This window comes from Ochotona princeps, chromosome 7, assembly GCF_030435755.1.
Source record: "Ochotona princeps isolate mOchPri1 chromosome 7, mOchPri1.hap1, whole genome shotgun sequence".
NCBI classification, from domain to species: domain Eukaryota; kingdom Metazoa; phylum Chordata; class Mammalia; order Lagomorpha; family Ochotonidae; genus Ochotona; species Ochotona princeps.
The window spans coordinates 72,066,319-72,094,057 of record NC_080838.1 but is presented as its reverse complement, the minus strand read 5'-3'; the positions used below and the strand labels follow the sequence as shown (position 1 = coordinate 72,094,057).

Here is a 27,739-nt window from a genome sequence, read left to right as displayed (position 1 = left end):
AACATAATATTTCCAACCATTTACAACATTGTGGCATTAATTGACATGGTATTGATTAAGCAATATGTTAATAGGAAAATGCAGGTTCTCAACCACAAACTGTGACTTCTTCATAGACATTTCAATTTTGGTTTACATTCAACCGTATTCTATACACCTTAAAATGGCTTAGATTGCTATTCAGCTGTCTCATGCCTATTTTAATTTCAGTCTTTTGCAGTTTATAGCATTGAAGCATGATTTCGCTGAACCTGGCTGTTTTTCGGGTAGTCTAACTCTATAATTCTAACAGGATATATGTCAACAGTTTAGGTGAGCATGTTTAGGAGGGGTGTGCAGAGAAATCTTCCATACCCCAGTTAGGAGTAACTAATCTTTGTGTCCCACCCAGTGAGGTATAAGTGCATCCCCACTGACCGTTTCCTGTCTGGTTCTCTGAGCTTTCCTTGTTGTTCTCTGTCTATCTATTCTAGTTTTGTTTGTTTGTTTGCTTGTTTTGAGGGGTTTCTGGAGCGCTCCTGATGGTAATTATGAGAGGGGGTGGGGACCCAAAGTTGGAAGCAGGCAAGGACCAGAGAAAGCTCCTCTCCCTAGTCCTGAAGGAAGTTTACTGTTCTTCTGTTTCTGCAGACCGCTCAGGGATCCTGGTTGTTGTTGCGATGACCTTGGAACCTGCTAGGCAGGATTTGGGCTTCTTCCATCCCATGTGGTAGATCCAAATGGGGGTGGTTGACCTCAGAGTTCTTGGTCTCCGAAGGCACTCTATTTCCCTGTGGTCTCCTTGGCAGTAGGGATGTAGTCCTTGGTGCTCTTTGGTAAGGATCTGGGAGTCTTCAGGATTGGGATAAAAGCTTCCTCCTGTCTGCCTGCTCCACTCTGGGGACCCCCCTGCCCTATGCGTATGACCTCCTGTTAAGAGGTTGTTAGGATTACTCCTGATTCCCCCATATGCCTTTGTAGTTTTGCTATTGTCTAATGCTAATTCGAGTCTGTTGTCTATGAGTTACCAGTTATGATCCTGATAGGGTATATTTCCCATCTTCCTCACACCTTCTAGGGTGATGTAAGATTTCTCTGCTTTCCCTCCCCATTTCCAAGTATCATGGGGCCTTACAAGTACATTAGGTTTTACAATTCTTTGATGTAGATCATAAGCAATCTGCCTCATATCATTGGTTACTTCACAATATCTTATTGCATGAGATACAGGCAGTTTGGGGTTGCAATAATATTACTGTTTTTTGGATTGACATAATTTCATAACAGACACATCGAGCTCAACAACAATAACAACAGCATCAACAACACATTGCAGTACTTTTCAAAAATGGAAAAAGACTGAATTTGTGATTGTTTGCTGGGGGTTTGTTAATACAGTGTATCTGCCAATCTACTTTGATGTGCTTCCATCCTTGCGTAAGAATTGCAAGGAGAGTGGTGGTGCATGAGCGATGAGGTTAATTAGTTATAGAGCGTGCTGGACTGAGGTAATTCCCTTAAGCAACCCTAAAATTCTGTTATGCAATGCTCTTTCTGCAAATACCTGAAAAACTTCCTGCATTAGGGCTCCTTAAGAATAGAATCATGTATTTCCTTCAAAGTTTGCAAAGAGAGACCACTGGATACATTATCTTGATTTCTAAAACCCAAAATGAAATTGAATATTTGGGTGAACTTGTTACTGAACCTGTTCTATCTCTGATACCTTATTGTAAATATTTCTAGTTGCTTAAGTAGGCTGAAGACTTATGGGCATTTATTTTTAATTTTTTCTTTGTTTCTGCTTGGGGGTTATTTTTATTGAGTTCTGCTAACAATACTTTATTGTTCCAGTTAAGGTTAGGGTTAGGGTTAGGAAGAGAGAAGGAGAAAGCCAGGGACAGATCTCCTATCTGATGACTCACTTCCCAAGGCTGGCAAATGCTTTTGTTTCTTTGCAAGGGAATCTTTTTTTTTTTTAATTATTTTGCATTATGTGACAGTTTCATAGGCTCGGGGAATCCTCCCATCCCTCCCCACGCCCCTCACCCCCTTGTGGATTCCTCCACTTTGATGCAGTATTACAGTTCAAATTCAATCAAGATTCTTTTCTTGCAAACATATACCAAGCATAGAGTCCAGCTACTTATTGTCCAGATGGGTTGAACAGTTTCTTGGGGAGACCATTTCTGGTCCGAAGTTAGACCTGGAAGAATATCATCCCAGTCAATTAAGAGTCCCAATATAACATCAACAGCAATTTTTGCAAGGGAACTTTTAGTAACATTCATTGTGCCTTTGTCTCTTCCTTTGCTCTTGGTCATTGCACTTCTGCTTATCAGATTCTTCTCCTTATGGCAGGTTTCTAAGCTGTATCACCCCCAGGTCTACAGTTCGATTTTACTTACTGCAGTTGGCACACAGTTATTCATATGAAGTCATTTTTGCCACTTCCTCCAGCGAGTTTCAGGTCTGGGTTCTTATGTTAGATTTCCACCAATGTCTCCATAGTCTCATTGCCTGGCTCAGCAGTCTCCACCTCATGTGATACCGTGCTGAGACTGCATCATTGTCTGTACAACCTCTCTCCCACTTCCATTTGGAGCAGTTCCAAGGACTAAGGATACACCAGTTGTCCTATTCAGCTAGGTGGTTGTTGGTGGTGAGCTTGCCGGAAACTGTTGCCCATTAGTCCTGATGGCCACACGGACCTATTTTGACCCATATACAATGCCATAGTCTATATTATTTTCCTGTGGGACAAGTGCAATGCACTGAACACAGTCAATTCTCCTTGAGCTCAGCACATGTACAGCTTATTGTTGTCCCTGCAGTCTTAATTCTTGACCACACTGTATGAAATGGCACCTGATGTTCCTCTACTAGAGTTCTTGATCTGCTGGCTGTAAACTCTGAGGTCTACCTGGACCTATCTTGGGTGGAACCTGTAGGATGCCACGTTGTTGCAGTTTGCTGAGCCAGAAATGAGATCACCCCCAGCTCAGTACACATGCAGTACGGTTCATAGCCCTTACCCCCTTAAACAAAGTGGCACCTGATATGGCTGAAGGGGGCATACTGGGTGGTAAAATCCATCTTGTTCCTGCACTACCCATCTGGGATCTGCTGCTCTGTCTCTGTTCCTGGTCAAATCAAACAGACCAGCAGGCTGGGCAGTTCCTTGTCCGGGTTCATCTCTTGAGCTCCCATTGAAAAACGCTGGTTGCTCTTGCAGGTTCAGCTGCTGGTTCAATTCGGATTGCCACTCACTGAATGCTGCTGGGGTATCAGTCACTGCAACACCACAGCATTGTTTTTGCTGCTTTTTTTTTGTCTGTCAATTTCCAGGTACCCATCTGCTGTTGTTCCATCCTCTCCCATTTCCTGGAATGTGCCCTCTCTGCTTCACACTGGCTAATGTTTCCCTGTTTGTTTAAACATGTCTTTACCTTATTCCTCCATCTTGATTCTGAGACTGACTTATTTCAATAAGCACAATAATCTGAAATTGCATCCCTTTTAAAATGAAATATACTATTTCATTTTTTATGGCAAAGTTATATTCCAGCATATATATATATATATCTATATCTATCTATCTATATATATATATCTCATAATATCTTTATCCAGTCAGCAGCTGATGGACATTTGGGTTGATTCCATATCTCTGTTATTGTTATTGTTAGTTGAGCTGCTCTAAATGGGGCACAGATAATTCTTTCATATACTTATTTCATTTTATTTGGAGAAATTCCCAGCATTGAAATGGTTGTGCCCTACGGTAAATTTATTTGGATGTTTCTTATGACTCTCCACACTGTCTTCTATCTTCCCCTATTGTGTTGTCTGAGTCTTTTTTTGAGTGTTTTCTTTTTTTTTTTTTTTTAGCCTTCATTTCTTTTTTTTTATTTTTAAAAATTTATTTATTATTTTTAATTCATTAATTACATTGTATTATGTAACACAGTTTCATAGGTACTTGGATTCTTTCTACCCCTCCCCAAACCCTCCCACCATGGTGGATTCCTCCACCTTGTTGCATAACCACAGTTCAAGTTCAGTTGAGATTCCCCCATTGCAAGCATATACCAAACATAGAGTCCTGAGTGTTTTCTTTGATGTGCATATAAATGAACTTGATGCAATTCTACTTGTCTATTTGTGGTTACTGTTGTGCTTCTGAGAACTTATCCAAGAAAACCTTTGCCTATGCCAATGTCTTACAGTGTTTCCTGTATATTTTTTTCTAGTTGTTTGAAGGCTGCAGACCTTGGATTCAGATCCCTAATGCATTGTGAGTTGCTTTTTGCATTGGGGAAAGGTAGAGATATTGTCTCCTGCTTTTGCATACCACTGGAGAGTCTGATGGAGCATGTCTGTTTATTGTGAAGTGAGCATAAACTTATATAAACTAGAAAGGGTGGTCCCCAGCAGTTCTCCCACACAGCAATGACACTGTAAGGGGCTAGAAGGCATGTCTATCTCTCTGGACCCTCCAAGCAAGTCACTGGTCACATTCCTCATGCATGGATGGAAACTGCCTCAGGTCATGGGCAGGTGGTCTGAGTCATGTATAGCATCAGAGCTAGCTCATAAGCTGGAAGCTATGTCTTGGGTCTTATTCATCACTTGTCTTCCGCAAATAGGATGTGGGTCACATTTGACTTTAATAGTTGCTTATTAAGCAAGTCCCAGCATAGCTTGTCTGAAGACAGAGAAGAGAGACTTAGGTGCAGCCCACTGCTTTTGTTGTGTGACTAGTGAGCAGAACAGATTGAGGTCTGGGTTAACTGAAACCAATGTCAGGGGGTTCCCCTGACATCACGATGTGCTGTTTGACTATGATCTCCCACATAGGCTAAGCAGGCAGAGACCCAGGAGTGATCTCCCACATAGGGGTGGAATTCCCCATTAGAATGTACAGAGGAAACTGCAATTGAAACTGTAATTATCAACCACATGCCTTGTTGAGAGCTCGATGTACTGCCTATGGAAAAGGACTCACCTCATTTGAAATATTGTATGGCCAAGCACTTCCCCTACTACCAAAATTGAAGGAGAAGGAATTTACTGGTGTAACTAATCATAACTTCCTCCAGTCACTGAAGGACCTCTAATAGGTTTTTAACCACATCTACACACTGGTACAAGAAGTGTATTCCACTCACCTGCAGTCTGGAGAAAATGGATAGTTTTCACTTGAGCCAGGGGACTTGGTTTGGATCCTGCATCATTACTCACTTAACCTGGAGGCACCGTGGGAGGGACCAACCACTGCCACCCTAACAACACCTGTGACTGTCAAGGAAACTGGAGAATGAGAGACCAGGACTTGCCTAAGACAAGAATAACACAAATGCCTGGAATGCTAGTTCTTCCTATGCTATATCTGCTCTTACTATATTTTAGACAGTCCCGGCTCCCAGCCCCCATCAGAATAGAGATGCATCTTGGGAACTGAGAGACACTAGCTCTGGAATTTCACATGGGTTATCTCTAACCAGCTTGAATTCCATGTGGACTTGCATGATTTATTTGGGGATAACTAGTCCCATTAGTCTACTGTAGGTTGCAAGGTATATGAATGTGCTGAATTCACTGGAGCTTCTGCAGGATGCATGAACTTAGAAAAAGGGCTCGAAGTGGCAGAGGCCCTGGTGTGTCCTGCAAATGATGGGCCAAGCTGTCAGGGAGTGGGGAGTTACCATTGTGGCGCCTGGGACTGTGAGACCTGGCCCTCTGGACCCACCATGATCCAATCATAGAGGTCAAGCAAGACCCTAACTCAAAAAATAACAACAGTATTCTGGGCTGCCATGATAGTGCCAATACAAAAATTAAACTCTGGTACCATGCGGTAACTGGGGCCTGGGAAACAAGACGTATATAGGCTTTAAGGCTGTTTGTCAGGATCTGACCAGGGACTGAGTTTACAATCCAAAAAAATCAAAGAAATGAGAGTTCCTAACTCTGTTAGGCCCTTGGCTTCATACTAACTGGTCGCTCAGCCACTGGACACTCCCATTCCTATGACTGAGCCACTAGCGAACTTGATGTGTCTAAACTCAGTCAAGGTGTGCAAACACACCTGGCAGTCATTCTTCAATATGCTGACCTCTACGTTCAAGATTTTAAATTACACCTTTCCTAACATTATTCAGGACTGTTGGATGTGCCTCCATCCCGAGCCCCTTATCATATAGGAATCGGGGTAAATGTTATCTTTGGGCAAAATACAAGTAACATTCAAAATTTAACTCAACTGAACCCCCGTTCAAATCAAAACAACTGTGTAAGCGGGGAGCCACTCTAAGTTGACTTTAAGCGACTTACAGGGTCAGAGATGCTGTGTCTTTTCAAAGCGTTTAAAAATAAGAAACAGTCCAACAGTGCTTCTGCAGACGCCTGTGCTAGGTGCTAGGTCACTATATTATTATTATTATTATTATTATTATTATTATTATTAGTTCCTTTGCTAAACAGTTCTACTACTCTCTAGTGCCCCCTCCTGGAACCTGGTTTGCCTGCACTTCTGGCATCATCCCATACCTGAATTCTTTTCTGTTTTCATCAGATATAGGGGAAATCAGAGAACTGTGCATAGTATTGCACATATTCTCTCAAGTATTAATCTATGATGAGGATGCAGGCAGAGCCCATCTAGACATTTCTTTTTTTTTAAAAAAGATTTATTTTTTATTGGAAAGGCAGATAGACAGAGAGGAGGAGAGACAGAGAGGAAGATCTTCTGTCCGATGGTTTACTCCCCAAGTGGCCGCAACGGCTGGAGCTGAGCCAATCTGAAGCCAGGAGCCAGGAGCTCTTCCGGGCCTCCTATGCGGGTGCAGAGTCCCAGGGCTTTGGGCTGTCCTCCACTGCTTTCCCAGGCCACAAGCAGGGAGCTGGATAGAAGCAGGGCCGCCGGGATAGAACCGGCATCCATATGGGATCCCGGAGCGTGCAAGGCGAGGACTTTAACCACTACGCTATCGCGCCGGGCCCCATCTAGACATTTCTAACACTACATCATGGAGGGCCAGACTGGCAACTCCTATGCAGGTCTACTGCTTGTTTCCATTGCAAGAACACGTTCTGCCACTGTAGAGTTCTCTGCCCTCATGTAACTGAGGACCAGAATTTTAAAGCCTTTAGTCAGCAGGTGGATTTAGACATGCAGTAAACACGAAACACTCTCAGTCACCCAGAGAATGCTTTAGATTCCCTACCTGAGATGGTCCTTCAAAATAGAAGAGGATTGAGCCATGTTTTTCTCAAACAAGAGAGCCTCTGCCTTGCCTTTGGGGAGATGTGCTGTTTCTATACTAATCATATCAGGATAATCAGGGAAAGCATATCTTTGGTAAGAAGGAGCCTTAAGGAAAAAGAAGATCTCAGAAAACAAGAAAGCAACTGGTATTTAAAGCTCTTCTCTTGGTTGGCATGGTTAACTACCTAGCTTACTGCCCTGGCTGGGCCTGTTGTACTGCTCCTGTAGGGCCATGCCTAGTTAACTGTCTTGTTTCATTTGTCAAAAGACAGATCTGAGCTGTGAAAATGATGGTCATTTTCATCATTTATGACCCTCGGGACACGGACAAGTCCAGGATTAAACTATGTAACTAAAATCCGGTGGGGAATGTGACAGCAAGTTTAGGTCTTTTGAAACATTCCCTGGAATGTGACTGCAACCTGACCTTTGTTCTAACCTTGGGTTCTTGGAATGGCCCAAAAAGGGAGTAAGCGTGCCTATTGAAAGGGAATATCCCATTTTGGAAAGTGTCTCATACTGATTGGATAATTTAGGGTGCACCTTGTTTAAACTGATTAGGTATCCATGTTCTGTGTCACTACAGATGATTGCATAATTTGTACTGATGTTCTCTTGGTTGATTGAATGATTGCTATCCTATACCAATGTTCTGTTTGTGACTGGACTCCTACTTAAAAACCTGAGCATGGCTGATTGGGGCTGTTCCCTCTCTCACGTGTGGTGATATGGGACAGTCGGCCGACCTATGAATAAAGACTCCTGAGCTTCTAGGAGCTGACCTTTGGCTCATTTCTAGGATAGATTTGATCAACTTGTCACAGAATGCCTTACCCCCCTCACACAAATAATCCCTTCCACTTCTGCATTTGTTCACAAAGGCTTCAATCTGTTCAAGAATTTAATAAATCTAGATCTCCTGGGGGAGGATCAGTTGTTCTTGGCTTTTGAATCTTGTGCTTGGAGAATATTATTACAACATCCTTTCAGAGCCATTTGTACCCTATCTAGCTCAGTAATTTTTTCTTAAGATTTATTTATTTTTATTGGATAGGTAGATTAGATTTACAGAGAGAAGGGGAGACAAAAAGATTTTCCATCTGCTGGTTCACTTCTCAAGTGGCCAAATGTCCAGAGCTAAGCTGATCTTAAACTAGGAGCCAGGAGCTGCTTAAGGGTCTCCCAGGTGGGTGGAGGATCCCAAGGATTTGGATCATCCTCAGCTGATTTCCCAGCCATAAGCAGGGAGCTGCATGGGAAGTGGAGTGGCTGGGATAGGAATGGGTGCCCATATGTGATCCTGGTGCTTGCATGGTGAGGATTTTTGCATTGAGATGTTTTGCAAGTCCTTAATAATGGGGTTTTATCTGATCTCAGGTAGCTGAATCAATGAGGATATCAGAGGGAAGAAAGTGTTTCCTATTTAACATTTTGAAAGGACTAATATTTGAAACAGTCTTAGGTGCTAGCCTATTCTAGGGAGGACAATAGGCAATAGCTAAAGTTAGGAGTACGAGCTGTCATGTATAAGTTCAGCCAGAGGTTTTTAAGGTGATGATCATCTTTTTGGGCTCTTAACTGACATGAGGTCTTCAAGAGCTATGTGGGTGATAAGAAATCCATTAAGTAGTGGATACCTTCTGAGTTACTTGAACACAAAAATGGATCCATTGTCACTTTGGAGTGATATACAGAGGCCACTATCAGTAATTGTGTTTTTCATCAGAACTTGTGTCTCCTTCCTTTTACTTCAGGTTTGACAAGTCTGTATCCATTACACAAATTACTAATTGATTTCTGTGACCGTTTGCCAGGGTCATGTTAGTAAAGTGAGTTTGTCAACCTTTATATGTGAATCTTCCCATCCTTTTTACAGGAGTGTATAAGGAGTGTGGACCAGTGTGGCCAATGGAATTATTTCATTAACAGACAGGAAGTACAGAGTTAATTCTCGTATTTTTACACAGCTCTCTTCCATCAAATACGTGGACAACTACCTGAATTATTACTTTTCTTAGCATTTTCTGTCTCAAATACAGCATGGTAAGTATTTCTAGTATACTGTACTGCTTAAAATATGATAGTCATTTCCTAAACCTCTAGAGTAGCAGCAATCTTCTTTTGTGGCTGGTCTGCAAGTGCGTTATTTTTGATGTAATTATTTCCTTTTTGGAGTCCCCACGGTAGTCTCCAATGCCACTGTTGGAATGCTATTTTCAGACATTCCAAGATAGCCTGGAGGATAGCTGAAATCTCTTTAATCCATAGGCTCTTGGCAGTAAATAGGCCTCTTGTTTTGTTTCTACTTGTTCAGCGTAGCATTATTTGAAGTTTGTGAAAATTTTTTTTTTTTTTACTTTTCCCAATTGTAAGACCCTTTACCTAGAATCTTAACTGACAGCAGTCAGACTTCTGAGGTTAGGTTGGATGCCAATGCCTGATTTTCTATCACATGAATAGGAATCCCAATGTCATGGTCTCCATTTTGGATTCTTTCCTGAATGAAGCTATTGCCATTATTGAACAATTCAACATCTGAATTTCCGAGAAGTTTATGTTATTAGTTCAGACTTGCTAGGGAAGATCTGTGCGGTCTTTACAAGAGAATGAGCCATCTTTTCTGGACCTTTAAATGACAGGAGAGCAACTGGATTTAGGACTTGGCATACTTTAGGAGTTATCTTAGGTGAGTTAAAAAAAGGTCCAGGCATTTGTTAAGATATCCTCCTGTTGAACCCTGATATCATTTAAACTTCTGGACTCCTTGCTGTGTGGAGTTCAAATTTTAAGTGGCTTGCCTAAAATCAGAAGGTGGTTTGTTCTACCAAAAATGCTGTGGGAGTGAGTGCTGTTCTGCACGGAAGTCATCCTGTGATCTCCACATCTAGTTGCTGAGAAAAGTTGGCCAAAGTCATGGAAGCGGATCCATTTTCTGAGTGAGCACATCCAGAGCTATGGTCCTCTATTATACACTGAGAGAGACTGAGGTGTAACATCAACATCTGTTATAATACAATTCTTTGAAGAAGGGAGTCCAGCCTTAGAAATTTTACATAGTGCACTGCTTCCATATCAATTAGAAAATCAGTACGCTGACCTTTGGGATTGGTACCTACTTGGGTCTCTTGGTTAAAATGTTTAATTGTGGAATCTCCTTAGTCCTCAGGCCCCATCAGTCTTCAGAAACAGACAAAAAGAATTTCTGAATCCATTTGTCTCTTTGGAACTGTGGATAATTTCTCTTCCAATAACCAGTTTTCTTCCACGGAAAGTAAAGATTAAATGAATTCCTCATGTCGGGAGACTCTTGGCATCAGTGTCCCAGATTCTCACACCTGAAACTTCTTCCTCCTTTTCTTCTTTCTCCTCCTCACTTCCTTCTCTGCTCCGTCTCCTCCTCCTTCTTTCTTGTTTTTAGCCATAACAGAAAATTCCTTGTGCTTTGAAGTTACAGGTGCTGGTACCAGCGACTGACGTCCTATGACTCTGCCCTGCTTCCCACACTGCAGTCATCTCTCTTCTTCACTGATGTCTCTGTCAGTGAATACCTGACATGTTACTTTGCCTTCTGAATTATGGGGGTCTTTGGTTGCATTGTCAGTTTCTGAAAATGAACCCTTAGGAATGAATTCTTTGGAATGAATATTTTTCCCTTGTGTCAATGGTTCTCTTCAGGATGAAGAAAAGAGTAAACATGATTCAATGCAAGTACAGATATGTTCAAGGATTTTGACTTGAACATCTGTGTTAGTTAAAAACCTGTGTTCCAAAAAACCAAACCAAACCAAACCAAACCAAACCAAACCAAACCAAACCAAATCAAACCAACCTGGATTTCAAGATGTCTCTATATGCCAAGTTGTAGATCCCTAGAGCTCTATATTTCAGTGCTTTCCAAGGGTTTGCTCCAGGTTGGTGAAGGTATGCAGTTGCCTCCTAGACTTAAGATACATCTACCCAAGCACTCAGTTATTTAGGAGGCAATTATCACTGCATCTAGAGATTTTGATCTCTAGTGGGGTATCTTGTGTCAGTGACTACTGCAGCCTGTCTCAGTAATGCATTATACCAGTCTGGCCAACACACATGCTGACGAGTGGTTCAGCCTTGCCTGGCTTGGCATGGGCGCAGTCCCAGCTCCTGTGCTCCCCAGCTTAGCAAGGCAGTACCCAACTTCCCCTTCCAGGCCAAAGCCCAGCCTTGGATCTCACACATGACAGTGGGTGTCCTGGCCCTGCTTGGCATGATCTGTGCTCCATACTGGCATTCATATGTGTGGGCAGGTAATGGCCCAGATTCTATCTAGTTTATAAATGGGCCCTTTCCAGCTAGATTATAATTGGAACAGATACAACCCCAAAACATCCCTACCAGATTGGCTCCCAAACACTTGAAGTATTGGAAGGTGCTGTGACCCTGCCTGGACCCAGTCAACCAGCAGCAACTCACAGGGTCCATCTAGATTAAAATTGGTCAGAAGGAAAACCTTCTTTCCAAGGCTTAATAAAACTAAGTGTCCTGGGGCAACTGAGCTGTTTGTGACATTTGAAAACTAGAACTTGGTGAATTTTGTCACAGTAATTCATCAGAACATTGTACCTGACCTAGCTTGCTAATATGCATTATATGGCCTTGAATTTTTGAATCAAAGAGGATGTCAGAGTTGAGTGTTTTCCACGAGGCATTTCAAATGGATTAATACAGGGTTAAATACCATTCTCATCCTGAGGAGGGCAGTAAGCAACAACTTAAGCTATGGCTCTGAGCTCCCTTGATGAAGCTGAGCCAGAATTACATGTAGACTTTGATCAGTTTTTTTCAATTTAGCCTGATGATTGAAGACCCAAAGAAGCAAAGATGTGATGAGATCCCTAGAGAAGTGACCACTTTCTCATTACTTAAGGAACAAAAAGGCAATTTTCAAGTTGTATCATCTTTGGTAGGCCAAAGCAAGGGACTGTTTGTTTTAGCAGGACTTTAGAGACATTCTGTTCCTTTTCTGTTGTGTGTTGGATAAGTTTCTACCCCTTTTGTGAGAGTATCAGTAAACAATGCTGCATAATGACTATTTGCAAGGGCATATTAGTAAAGTCTAGTTGCCAGCTTTCATGTGAACATGTTCATCCCCTCTGTACATGAGTGAGTATAGGGGTTGTTTGATGCGATCACAAAAGTTATTTTGCAAACAGAGGTGGCAGGAAATAATTATTTATGATAGTATGTGGTTCTTTTCCTCCAAATACCCAACACACTGCATAAACTTCTCTTCCCAGATGGGTAGCCCTAGCCCTATATTTTCCTAATTATTTCGCACCGAGGGAACATTGCACTGAAATAGCATTCTATTCTTCTGCTTGGCGCTGGCATCCTGATGGTGCTGTTTCTAGACCCAGCTGTTCCACTACTATCTAGCTCCCTACTTCTCTCCTGGGAAAATGCTGCCGAAGATGGCTTGTGCCCTGAGCCCCTGTGTCTGCATGAGAGACCTGGAATAGGATCCTGGACCCTGAATTCAAATTTGTCATGCTCCAGCTGTTGTGGCCGTTTGGAGAGGAAAAAATCAAATGGAAGATCTTTTTCTCTCTCTCTTTCTCTCCCTCTCTGTGTACCTCTGCTTTTGAATTAAAATAAAATAAATCTTTAATAAATGATTTTATACTTAGGCCACTGGGAACAGAACCTTAGGATATACATCACCCATTGGCCTCTTCAGTGTAATCTCATAGCTGAACCCATACTATTACAGGCTCACTACAAGAAGAATTTCTAATTGCCTCTACAGGCTGATTTATTAGATCCAGTTTCTACCTCCTATGGGGTAACTCTTTTATGCCTTATCTTAGTGTATTTTCTTTGCCAATGTTGATATCTTCTTTTTGGTGTCTGTTTCTGTGCATGACAGCCATGTCCGGATGTTATAGTACTACCTGAAAGGGAGACAATATCTTATTTCCATATTTTAAAATATTTATTTTTTATTGGAAAGGCAGATTTACAGAGAAAAGGAGAGATAGATAGAAATATCTTCTGTCTGCTGGCCCACTTCACAAGTAGTGGAAATGGTTGGGACTGAAAAGATCCAAAGTCAAGGGCCATGAGCTTCTTCTGGATCTCCCACGTGGGTACAGGGTTCAGAGGCTTTTGGCCATCCTTTACTTCTTTCTCAGGTCACAAGCAGCGAACTAAACGGGAAGTAGAGCATCTATATATGCATGTGACAGAATTTGCTATATATGCAAGTGACACAAGAACAGGGTATTTGGTGTCTTTGTAAATAGTGACTTTTACCTTCTTCACATGAACTAGTTGGTGGGAATATCTGAGCTGCTATCACCTGAATAATATCCACTGTGGCATGATCTGCTTTGCCAGCCCATTGCTCCATAAAGCTACAGCCGTGAATAAACTATCCAACAACTAGATTTTCCACAAAGTCTCAAATATCAGTCGTGCTAGAATACACCTGTTATTGACATGAATGGGGTAATTCGTCTCATTCTTTAAGATGTTGCTGACAGGCATAGTATATGTGAGCCATGCAGATACCCCCCTGAACTCAGTCTTGAGGATATATTATTCTCTTCTATTTCAGTAGGACTAACATCCATGCTGGGGTCTGCTCAGTGCTTGTTGACCAATTACTTCAATTTAGAAGCCAACTCCAGGGAAGCACCTAAAAATGGCAGAAATTTCCCCCACACAATGGAGTAAGACACTTAGCTTACCAAAAACTCATAGGAGGTAAGAGATTTCTCTAGTTGACACACTAAAGGCAAAGTAAACCTTCAGAGTGAAGTTTACTGTCAACACCCACAGTGTTTTGAGTAAAAAGAGTTCTGCATGTAAAGTTAGCAAATAGTTCCTCCTGTTATCAATGGGACTGATTTAGTAACCACGGTAGTAATCAGTCACCAGAAGCCACCGAGTGTTGGGGTCAGTCTTGAGTGAAGGCGTGGTGAAAGGGGAGGTCTTTTCCTGTTTCAGTGGCCACCTTGCTTGACTTGTGATCAAAGAATGCAGGATTCTGGCTGGATCTTCTTCATCAAGTCAGGCTGTCTTTTGAAAAATGTCCTCTGGCAACTCATTTTGTGCTTAACGAAACCATTATCCACTGATTTTCCTGTTAATTCCTCCCCTGGAAGCCACGTTCTGACTGCTGCAGGAAGAGTTGTGGCTTCAATAATTCTCACATTATCCACTATTTACAAAAACTCTTTTTTGATGTGAAATGAAAAATTGAGATTGTCTTCAATGCCCCATAAAAATATCAAGGGTATTTCTCCTTATTAAAGTTTGCCACCACGCTAGCAATAAAATATATGTAATCGTACTATTAACAAAACAAGATAGTGTTGGAATAAAAACACATTAGTAAATGGAACAGAACAGTAATGCTGAAGTAAATGCTGTGTACATTTGTGTGTACGATCTTGAAAAACACCAAAACACTGGCCTAGAAAAAGTTTTTCTTTTTTTTTAAGGAATTTGTTGGAGACGTTGGATATTCACATGTAGAAAATGAAACTGGACTCTATCTGTCACCATGCACTGAATTATTCAAAAGCTATTAAATATCTTTGGGTGAGACTCGAGACTGTGAAATGGTTAGAAGGTATAGAGAAATAGCTCATGATATTGCAATGGAAAATGTTTTATTAAAGATTTATTGCATTTATTTGAAAGACAGAGTTAGAGAGAGAAGGAGAGAAACAAAGCTCTGTCTGTTGGTCAACTCCCCTGACACTGCAACAACCAGGTCTGAGCCAGGCCTAAGCAAGGAACATGGCAGTTGTTCCATGTCTCTCATTAGAGGTCAGGGTCCAGGCACTTAGAGCATCTTCTGCTACTTTGCCATGCACCTTAGCCAGGAGCCAGATTGGAAGTGAGCAACTGGGGCTTGAACCATATGGGATACCGGAATCACACTGGAAAGCTTAACATGCTATACAACAACACCAACACCCACACAGTCCATTTTATTATGTACAGTGACAGATAATTGTATTGAGAAATGATGAAATTTTATTTATTTCAACAGGAGAAGGAGAAGATAGAATGAGAGAAATCTTTCACTTTTTGCTTACTCTCAAATAACTGCAAAACCTGGGCCTGGGTTAGGTTGAAGCCAGGGGCCAGGAATTCCATATGGATTCTGATGTAACAGTCAAGTACTTGAATTATCATCTGTTACTTCCCAGACAATAAAAAGGAAATTGTGAAAGAATCAGGGTTGCTAGTACTTGAATGTGGGATGTAGACATTCCAGTTTGGAGCATACCATACCAGAATGTTCACCCTCAGTGTTGCCACTTTGCAAGGATGACACTCTTCCATTGCACATATACAGCATAGTCGCTGTGCCATTCATCTCCGTGTGGGCACTTGGCTTAATTTTATATTTGACTACTGTGAATAATGTAGTGATGAATAAAGTAGTGAAGATATTCAAAACATTAATATATGTTTATTTAAATTAATTTTTATATATTCAAAGTGGTAAAACTTAGTTTTTTTGAAGAATCTAGCATTTTTAATACTGAGTCTACTAATACAGCTTGCCAAAAAAAATAGTGTTGTATTCTACATCTATGCCCAAAACTTTTTTTTTAAATGAATTTTTTTAAGGTTTACTTATTTTTATTGGAAAGGCAGATACACAGAGAGGAGGAGAGACAGAGAGGAAGATCTTCCGTCCAATGATTCACTCCCCAAGTGAGCGCAACAGCCGGTGCTGCACCAATCCGAAGCCAGGAGCCAGGAACCTCTTCTGGGTCTCCCACGCGGGTGCAGGGTCCCAAAGCTTTGGGCCATCCTCGACTACTTTCCCAGGCCACAAGCAGGGAACTGGATGGGAAGTGGAGCTGCCAGGATTAGAACCAGTGCCCGTATGGGATCCCGGTTCATCCAAGTCGAGGATTTCAGCTGCTAGGCCACACCGCCAGGCCCTGCCCAAAACTTTTATATACTTTTTTATTTGGGGGATATCTACTTTTGGAGATGTTTATATGTAAATATGTAAAGATGAAGAATTTTATATCACATTAATTCTATCATTCTACTTCAGTCACATAGAGTGTATTTAAATTGATTTTACTGAAAACTGGGGCAGGCCCTGACATAATGGCACAGTAGGTCAATCTACCATCTATGATGTCAGACTCTCATATGAGTACCAGTTTGAGCTTCAGCTGATCCACTTCCAGTACATTCCTTGTAATGTACCTGGGACACATGAGGAAATAGCAAATGTATTGGATGCCTGCCGTGTGGGAGACCTGGCTGGAGTTCCTGGTTCTTGGGTTTGGAATGGACTAGAAGAAGCAATTGTGACAACTTGTAGATTGATAAATTTCTCTGCTTCTGTCTTTTCATATAACCTTCATTTTGTCACTATTTTGAATAAATAAATCTTTAAAAAAGTACAGAGAGGAAGAGAGACAGAGAGAAAGATCTTTCATCCAAGTGACTGTAATAGCTGGAGCTGAGCCCTCCGAAAAGAGGAGCCAGGAGCCTCTTCTGGGTCTCCCACACAGGTGCAGGGTCCCAAGGCTTTGGGGCGTCCTCAACTGCTTTCCCAAGCCACAAGCAGGGAGCTGGATGGGAAGTGGAGCTGCTGGGATAAGAACTGGCGCCCATATGGGAATTGGGGCCACCGAGACACAAACCAGCACCCGTATCGGATCCTGGCGCATTCAAGGAGAGAAATTTAGTCGCTAGGCTACTGCATCAGACACAGACAAATAAATCTTTAAAATATAGAAAGCTAAAAAGGATCAATCTTGAATAAATAAACATCTGAACAATTGCATATTTCTTTGAATTTAATGTAAAATGGGATCATGTAACTGTCTTGCTTTGAGTATCATTTTTTGTCCACAGAACAGGTGTGTAAGTATTTTGCTTTATTTGGAAAGATTTAGACAAAGAAAAAATTATTTAACCAGTAGTCAGTAGATATAGATTTGTTTCTTTGCCCATGACATTGAAAATAAGATTTATTTTGACAAAATCATTAATGAATTTGCATGAGTTATTTCCTTGGTAAACAGCATGCATTTATACCTTTATACATGTTGATTATAAAACTTTACATTTATTACAAATATTATTTACAAATGTAACAAATTATAACCTAATGTATTAAAAAAATCTTTCAAAATACAAAGCATGATGCTTAGAGAAAAATAGAGGGAAAAACTACATAAACAGACTTGAGTTTGGCTTTGGTAGAGCATGAAGAGCTATCTTATTTAGAATCATGGATGAATATATATTTTCCTTCTTTTTATTAAAAAATACATACATGAAATTAAATCCTTTAACATGCTTCTATTTTCCTCTTTCACATCTAGCTATTTACATTATTGAATTTATATGTTAAAATTTCTTATGAAATAAACTATTCATTATCTTTTTACTTTAGTGGAGATATCTATCACAATTAGTAATGTTATGAATTATTGCTAAAAGTAAATTTGTAACATTGAAGAGATATAAAAATACACTCCATGCTTCAATCATTTTTTTACAATTCACTGGCGTCTGGCAATTTGAATATGTCTTCTGACAAAAATGCTGCCCTTAACTTACACTGGATTTTCTCTGTTTTGCAATCTGTGTTTTCAATCCAAAGACTCTGTTACTAACATTTAAAGAAGTGGGTTCAGCTTAATCTAACTGCTTTCTTCAGAACAGACATTTACAATTCTCTACGCATAATACTTGACTTTCATTCCTTTGTTTTCTGTTCCTATTTATTATGAAGAGAAACTACAGTAAAAGTTAAGCTGAAATTTTGGTTTGTGTGGTCTCAGAATCCCAGACAGTAGAGCAGTTGCAAGCAACTGACTTGACAGTGTTGGGTTAGAAAAGGGGGGAGCTTACCTTAGTGGGAGGGAATTTTCTAGCAATACCAGCCAGAAGGCTGGACTGAACTTGTGGAGCCCAATGTACCCCTCTCCACTAAAAACAAGTAGTCTCTCATTTCATTTGGTGTTACTATTAACATTCCAAGGATTATCCAATAGTTATGACAACCATATTTTAAACATATTGAAGGTTTTACATGGAAGGTATAATTGATCTTTTACATAAAAGATTTTATTGGATTATTTAATATAGATTACAAGCAAGGTTGGGGAATCTAAATTTCTGAGGTAAAGTTTTAAAAAAGTTCATGATGCCATATTTAGCGTTTCATGAGAGTGAGAAGTACAAACTACATGTGGCAGAAAATACTTTACAAAATACTGGATTAAATAATTCCACCAAAACTACCTCATTTTCCACATGTGTTAGGTCATGGGTTATATTCCTGAAACTAAACTTCACTTGCACAGTTACTATTTTGGGAAAGAAAACACAACCTTGACAAATTAAAAAATGTACTTTTAATCTGCTTTTTCAAATAAATATTAGTGATTTTCTACTTCATTTGCCTGCAACTTTCTGTTTAAATACATTTTTTATTTCCTTTTGGCTCATGAATGCTTACTACTCAGTGCATACTTTCATTTAATTGAAATTATAGTCACTTTCTCATAGTTGAATTTGAATTCAGCATATCCTGGAGTCTTTCGTTGATGCTACAGAATTGCAGATAAAACTTGTTCTGCTGCTTTTAGCAGTGATCCGGCTCTGGTTTTCTTTGGCAAGGATACAAATCCTTTATTTGATTGCCTTATGTCCAAGTACATGAAGTTTCTGATAATGTGGATAAAAACTTCAGGCTTTCATTTCTCCAATCCACACGCCTATTCCAGTTACGTTGTTCACTTATGATTAAGTTAGAATTAATGGCCATTTATGAAATTCCACTTGTGTGTTTCACAATGTTTAATCAATAATAAAATATTTTGCTACTTTATATATGTATATATTTATTTTGAAATTTTGAATTATCTGGTATGATTTCGAATAGACTGGGATTTCCCCCCTAACTCCGACCCCCAACCAGATTTTCCCCATTTTACTACAGTGCTATATATTTCGAAAATGTAGGAAAGTATAGATCCTATGAAATCTGGAGGCTTATTTTCCCACATTATGAGCCACAGTGATTAATATAACAGCAATAGTCTCACTGTCAGAATCACCAGCTTTAGATCTTTATACGCCTTAATTCCTCTTCTCCTTCTTTCCCATCTTCACAAGCTTTTGATAAAGTAACAAACAACTTTTTATGACAAGGTAAGTAATGATTGTCACACAGGCCAGCAGGAACCCAATCACATCCAGAGAGTGGTACTGGTACCAGGTGAGGTCGTGGGCTGCAACCCGCAGGTGTTTGGCTCCTTTGTGGCGCATGACATGCTCGATCCAGAAGATTGCTCGATCCAGGGGCTTCATGGGCTGATCATGGTGAATTCTTGATAACGTCATGACATTCTCTTTATACCTGAAGGAAAATCAATAGTCATAACTTACAGATTGAAAAAGGAAATCTAGATTAATATTTTTCATGTGGTTAGGAAAGAAGGTTGTCAAAAGGTTGGGGAAAAGTAAATTATTTTCCCCAGTGATACTTATAGGAGTCTTGGTTTCTAGGCTAGGCATTTTAGATGCGTGGGATTTTAGGACTGAAGAAGGAATAGGCGAGAGAATAAGTACTTGTAACATCTCAGCCTAGAAACTAAAGTCTGTTCATTCCCAGAGAAGGGGATATAACTAAAATCTGTTAACTCCTAAAGAAGGGGATAAAAGCCCCAAGGAAATTAAATAACTAACTAACAACAACAAAAAGCCCCCAACGTCTTTTAACCTGTGGCACTTGAATTATTCTAAAGCACCTGTGAATGGAAGTGACATACAAGTTTCAAAAGAGTGCAACATTTAGAGATAGGAGGCATGTCCATGATAAGGCTCAAGGTACATGTGTGGACAAAGTTCATAAGGAGTGCCAGCAATCAGAAATTGGTAGTGAACTTAAACTTTACTCATTACTCAATGGATTAATGATTAAAACCAAGGAGAGATGAAAGTGAATTTCCATTCTTTGAATCCCGATGCTTCTTGAAACTTATGTGTCACTTCGATAACTTTGTTCCTAGTTTTTGTTTGTTAAATGAAAATTGATCTCATTTTTCCTCTACCCATTTCTCTCTCTCTCTCTCTCTATATATATATATATATTTATGAACGTCCATATTGCAAAATATTGAGATGCTTGCAAAGTATTACTGATTACTATGTTCTAGTTCTAAGCAAATATGATCTCAGCATGCTGTTCATAGTCAGAATTAGTTTTATTACTGAATAAAAACTGAAAAGTTATCTGAAAATACTCTATAGTTTTAAGAAAATTGTAATACTCACGAAGGATCATTAATGACTGTTTTCAAGGCATTGAGCAACTCTGCACTTGACATTGTTTTCCAGTTCAATTTGACAGCCGCTCCCTTGGCTTTCATGTGGAGAATGTTATCAAGTTGATCTCCAAATAAGGGAAGGCCCACCATAGGGACACCATGGTAGATTGCTTCAAAGACACCGTTGGCTCCACCATGAGTTACAAAAGCCTTGGTTTTTGGATGACCTAGGATTGAATGATTTTGAGTAACATCATTAACTAAATAAAATGAAAAATGCATAATGTGAGACACTAGAAAAGCAGTGTTCTCTAAGCAGCATTTCATTAATAGGATTGGCACCTAAGTTGCTGGGGGCTGCTTGGGGTTAGTGAAGGTCACAGAGAAGAGATGAAATGTGAATTGAGAACTGGAATATATACCAGACAGCCAGGCAGGCTTGAAAAAAAGGAGTACGATCAGGATAAAACAAACTGCACATGCTAAAAAAGAGGGTCAAGTGCTGGTTAGAACATTGTCTCTCAATGTTATTGTTAAATTCACTAAATATAATAGGGTACACAAAGCAATATGGTATACTGATCAACACAAAAGAAAGGAAACCTAAACTCCATCTTGAATTTCCTTATCACTAGTGATAAAGGTTGCTAATATTTTTCCATGGAGATACGAAATCATGAACAATAACAGAGGGATGTTGTTTGTGTTGCATTTGGAAATCTGTATATTAGGAGAAAATTCAGATGACTGCTGCAATGATTAAATTTGGAGTCAATGAGGCAACACAGGATATTATTATTGTTTCTTTGTTATTAACATATTTCATAAGAAGCAAAGAACACAAATGAAAGAGAAAAAAAAGACATACAGAAGGGGCAGGGAGATGAGGAGAGAGAGAGAGAGAGAGAGAGAGAGAGAGAGAGAGAGTAATGTAACTACTGATTCATTGTTGAAATGCATGCAACACCTAATGTGGGGCTAAGCCAACCTAGAGGTTAGGGTCTCAGTTCAGGTCCAACAGAAGGTTGATACTGTGCTCGCTTCGGCAGCACATATACTAACATACGGTTGATACTGATCCAAAATGAACTACAGGGTAGGATACATGTGTCTCAACCAGCATTTTAACAATTCGGCTAAGTACCTTTCTCCCAGAAATAGCAAGAAATTCCGAGAGGTAAGCACACTGAAAATAAGGGAATTTGATTCTGGGTCTAAAAATTTTGTCATAATAAAATGCCAACTGTTGTAATTTGTTGTGTTTTCCCTAGCACTGGAAAAGGGATGTAAAGACATTGTTTTGACTTTGAAATGTTTTACTAAAAAATTGTCATATACTACTCTCATTCTGATTGGCTGTCACTCATGTTTTCAGTGTTTGCTTTCCAGTGTCTTACCAAGTACGTCATTCTGGGGGATCCATGAATAGAGACGAGTATTGGGTCCTAAGGTGTCTGGTTTCTTGCCTTCAAATCTCCAGAGAACCTGTTGGGTAAAGAAAATACAAATTCCCAGAGTTGGATTTTTGATTATACCACATGAAACTTCTATAGAGGCCAAGAGATCACTCTTAAAATACCTTGCATATGAATGACAGCAGATAAGAGGGGAAATGAGAATTAAAGGACAAAAGCCATTACGTTTCATGTGCTATTATTACATTTGATCAGACATGGAATATAATCATGTGACAAATTCATGTATTAAGGAAATTATTAGGTAACTAATAGTGTCAAACTTTCAAAGAAAGAAACTCATTGTTAGTATTCTAAGTTCCATGTAGATGTTTCTGTGTGTGTGTGCTGGTGTTTCCCTTGTGATCCTATTCTTCCAAATTTAATAAAAGCCATTTTTATTTAAAAATAAAAGCTTAGATTTACTTATATACACTGATCTTTTTACTTCTATATATTCCGATCTGTTCTATTGGAACTTGACATTAATTTAACTTAAAAAGCAAATCCATGCAACAGCTAAGGGTGGAAAATTAGTTTTGCTTAGGAAGAATATTTGCCCTTTTCTATGAAAACATCCAAGATGTATTTTTTGAGAAGAATCCATTGATAGGATTGGAGATTTTTAAAATTTGAGAAATAAGAGCCAATTCTTAATAAGATGATGATTGAAATAATCCACCATTGTGATAATATTAAGTTTAACTTAAGTGACTATAACTTTTTCTACAATGTTTTGAAAACATTGACCGTTAATACTGCTACTTGCAGATATTTAGCAAGACCATGTCCTTCTAGGTAGACACATTATTTAATGTGAATCATCTGATCTGGGCACTTGACTCATCCCTCAAGTTTCCTTTTAATTTTCTTCCTAACACAGTGCTGGAAACTAGTGCTGAAGGACAGGATGGTTTTGCTGTTTCTCTAAATCTTCTCGGTTGCACAGTTTGCTGGACTGTGGTTTGATGAACTCTGCCCATCTGTTATGGGCCCAACAGGCAATGCCTTGGGCAGCCCATAAGTCAGAGTAGGGATGACATGGGGGAACATAAAGTGCATGATGCTTTAAGACTTTTTCAGCAACCCCTTAATGTTTCTGGCTAGCGCAATTGCTAAAGGGATTGTAACACCTTTATAGTAACATCTTTAGTTGATGCAGGCTTCAATAATCCTGCAAAGAAGCAAATGGTACAGTAGAATTTGGCCATTTCTGTTTACCTGCCAAAAACACCATGATGATACCAAAGTCTCACAAGACTTGTGTGATACACACTTCTACCGTAATTGACAAAATTATTCGAAATAAATAGGCCTGTGCTGTTTTTAAATCTATCAAGTAGACTTTTATTTTTAAGCTTGTACTTGGGATAAATGAAGGCTGTCATAAACATGCACCTTTCACTCAGGAATATTGTGTAATGACACATTTTAAGTTTTAGCAGGTTCATTCAGTAGTTGTCCACCACTAGGGTATGTTTTCTCACCTTTTGTGGAAGCTGAGCAAGGGCTGATGCGATCACATTGGCCCTCTCTTCTGTCATGTTACTGACCATTGAGCCCAGGGAAAACACCACAACTCCCTCTTCTCCAGAGCTCTGCACAAAGTCTTCCATGTCCTGTGAAGAGAAAATGGGGTCTATCACAAAACGACAGCGCAGAAAATAGTGTTGAAAGCATCAATGCAAACAGCTGGGACAGAAATTTTAGTGTCTTTAAGGAACAACAGTGGCAGTTCTAAAGTGTATGAGACAAACTATTCCATCTGCCCAAGTGTATACAGAGTAGTAGCAGTTACAGTCATATTGTTGTGCTGCCAGTCTGTCAAAACAACCTTCCTACCAAAACTGAAACTTCATGCTCCATGAACACTGTATAAGACATAAAGAATTGTAATCCTAATGTATATTACTTTCCCTTTACAGATAATCATGATCTTATTTCATTTATCTTCTTTGTCCTTCTGTTATTGATTAAATCCCTTATGATTTAGTGGTATTAAAAAAGTTGTTTGGTAAAATAATTATCATGATACAATGTAAACAGGCATTTGTGGACATATAAGTAAATCTAGAAATTATTTGATCATTGTTAATATCTGATTTAGGTTACTTAGAATGGTTTCTTTAAAAATAATTGTGATGAGTATTGATTTTGCGTTTTTAAATTACTTTTCGCTAAATAGCTTTAAAAGCCTTACAAAGAGTAGAAATGTTTTCAACTCACTCAACATGATCTGTCCAACTTCTCTTTGTTTTTCATAAACACATACAACTGTGTAAGCGTCTGCTTATCAATATAGAAGTAAATAAGGGAAAGAGATATCTTTAACAGAACATAAAGTAAAATTTCACAGGTAAATCCATAAATCTCAGATACGCAATGCTGCAGAAACTCAACAAAATTTGCAAAAGCATATTAAATTTTAGAAATTGTAATTAAAACTTTGTAACCTTCATTATCATCAATAACTTGTGTACTGATCATTTAATGGGAAAGTATTGTAACTTACACATGTGCAAGTTATTCCAAAAAACATGACTTCAAGCAAATATGAAGTTTTTTCATATATTGTACCAAAAGACATGACTCCCATGATCTGTCAATCTTATGTAGAAACGGATCTGAAGCTATTATGTTTCGTTTTTCCACACAGGCACTAATTGGATCACTTTTGATGTGCTAACAATGATAATATTAGAAAATCAACAAATTTAAAAGATTTTTTCTTTTCCCACAAAGTTGTGAATAATCATGCAATTATAAGACACAGCTTAGTTACCTAAAAGAACAAAGGCCGATGCCATTTCTTACTTCTAATATTTATTACAAAAATTACACATTTAGAGCTGGAGAACTCATGTCACTACATGTTAACAAATAGTGACAAGTAGCAATATATTAGAGTCAGTCAGTTCTTAGGGTAGTGCATAATACATTACTATGTAGTGAACCCTATGTAGTGAACTATGTAGTGAACACGTTCTGTTTATGGGACAGCTGCTTTTCAACATTCATAATTTGAAATGAAGCACATTTCTTCAGATATAATGACATTCTAACCCTAAAAACACTGCTTGTAAATGTATAATTTATATTATACATCAGTCATTAGTTCAATCTTTAGTTCAGTTCAATATTTATAGAAGTAACTTCTCCAATAGAGTATGCTACAATTTCTTAATGAATTGAAATTATTTTCAAATGCTCTAATTACTCATCCATTTCCTTTCTCAAAAATGAAATCCTAAGAACCTAATGATTATTTATTCATTACTCAATGCACATTATTATAGATGTGCTCTCTTTAGGACAGTGGGACAGCAGTTGTCACTATTTTTACTTTCTCTAGTCTGTTCTGTGGTCTTCTCAATAGTCTCATGACCTACATTAAATTAGTTGATCAATGGTATCTTTTTACTAATAAATTTCATGAACTTTTAAAAGTCCACTCAATGAGTTTCTAATTGAAACTATATTTTATTGGTTTCTAGTATCTCCACATTTGAGTCAAATATTCTAAATGAAAATGCTGAATCATTTCTATTAAGAATATGAAAGTATAAAATATAGTAAACAAGAACATATTTACTTCAGGAAGAGGTTTGGCAGGTTTGCAGTGGAACCCTCCAATAAATTCAAAGTTTGGTTAGAGCGGACGAGGAAACTCCAAATCCCAGTAGCTTCGAATGAGCCACATGTCAGCTTTTCCCATGATCTCAAAGTATGTAGCAGGTCTTCCTGAATAGAAGGAAAAGCACAAAATTGGGTGTGAAATGTATTCATACAATTGCATAGCAAAGTCACAGGAAAGTTTACATTGATTGTAAATGTTGGCTTACCTAGTGTTTCAGTGTAAAACTGATCCCACCGCTTCTCATTCAGCTTTGGAAACCAGAAGTCAAAATAAAGCATGCAAAGCATATTAGTTACCCTCTCCATGAATGTCATTTTGCCACTTAACTGGGACAAAATAACAGGTACATAGGAAGGAGGAAGCAGAAGCCCTCCAGCATGCTTCTCAAATGCATAACCGAAAGAGGCACGGAGGCTGTACACAAGGGGTGACTTGAGCAGCTCAGCCAGCAGCTCACCACCAGGACTAATGGGATCTGCAACAACAACATCAAACCTTGCTTCCTGCAGTTTTGTCATGAGTTTCTTATTCAAAACTACTTCTTTGCAGAACTTTTCAAATATATCAGAAAATTTTAAAGTGAATTCTGCCAATGCTGAAAAATACTCCCAGTATTTATCCGCTGATATCCCATATAACCACTTATTGATCCAATACCCGAAAAAGGTTTCCAACTTGTCTTTCGTGTAAGATGTAGGAAAAGTTTCAAATTTAATTCCAGTTTCGTTCTTGGCATTGATTACAACAGAAGCTGAAGATCTCAGAACAGTTACTTCATGACCTCGTTGAATAAGTTCATCAAGGATGTTCTTCAGATTCATCCAATGGCTGAATTCCATCGGCCACACCAGCACCTTTCCACAACTCCCAGAGCTGAAGTAGCAGCTCAGCTGTAGCAGCAGCATCAGAGAAAGGCACTTCACAGACATCCTGGTGACATGTGATGCTTCCTCTCTGATTGCTGTTCTGTTCTGTAGCTGCATGTACAAATATATCAAGTAGTTAAACTCAAATTGTAGCTGCCCAAGCTAACAGCATGAACAAATCTATCAAGTGGTTAAAGCATAACTCATTGATCAAAGTAAATAAATCAAATGAGCAGCAATCAGGCTTGTGGACTTGGATGGAAAGAATATAAAATCATGTTATATTCTAGATGATGATTTGCATATACAGACTCCATCTTTTTTAAAGAAAAATATTTATTGTATTATTCCATTATATATTTCCATATGATCCAGGATTTCTCTTCCACCTTCCCCAAACTCCCCAAATTCCCCAACCTCCACCTCTGGCTACTGATGTCCCCATATCATTACAATAGTATAGTCCTTCATGATCAGTTATAAGCCATAATTCTGCTATTTAAGTGTATTGTAACATTGTAGGCATACACAATGGCAGAAAAATACAGCATCCTATTGTTGAGATACATTCAACAGTTTCATTGGGAGTCCGTTTTTGATTTGGAAGTAGAGACGCACACTGAATTGCATCTTCCCATCTCTAAGTTATAGTTTCTACCACAAAGTTACTATACATCTGCTTAAATGAAAAGCCACAAAACAAAATCAACAACAGAAAGACAGACAATTTTCAACAACATGAAGTTAAATAACACACTGCTGAATGACCAATGTGTCACTGAAGAAATGAAAAAGAAAATCAAAGACCTTCCTGAAGTAAACATAGGTCATGCTATTGTGTGACCTATGAGTCAGGAAGAAAATTAATAAGAAAAGCAAAGACATGTTTAATGAATGAAAATAAAAACAAAAATACCAACCCCACCTTGAATGTAGCAAAAAACAGTATTGAAAGGAAAATTAATCTTACATTTTGCATGAAGGTTTTTTATACCAGAGAGACTATATGGGATTTGTCCTTTGTGGACTCTAGTTGGGACCATTTGGTTGCAAATAGTAGAATTTTGAATTTTTAATGGTTGAGTAGTATTCCACGAAGTAGATGAACCAGAGTTTCTTTATCCACTCTTCTTTTGACAGGCATCTGGGCTGATTTCATATCTGTGCTATTGTAGATTGTGCTTAAATATAGGATCTGTAAATACAGGAATGCAGGTCCCTTTCTC

General features: G+C 39.0%; 1 long non-coding RNA gene and 1 pseudogene across 1 annotated transcript in view; one reads left to right on the top strand and one right to left on the bottom strand.

Moving 5' to 3' along the window:
- Positions 1–27,739, top strand: part of LOC105942398 (uncharacterized) — a 94,365-nt gene that overhangs the window by 50,907 nt on the left and 15,719 nt on the right. The gene's annotated exons all lie outside the window — the stretch shown is intronic.
- On the bottom strand, positions 19,367–26,608 carry LOC101528743 (UDP-glucuronosyltransferase 2B13-like; annotated as a pseudogene).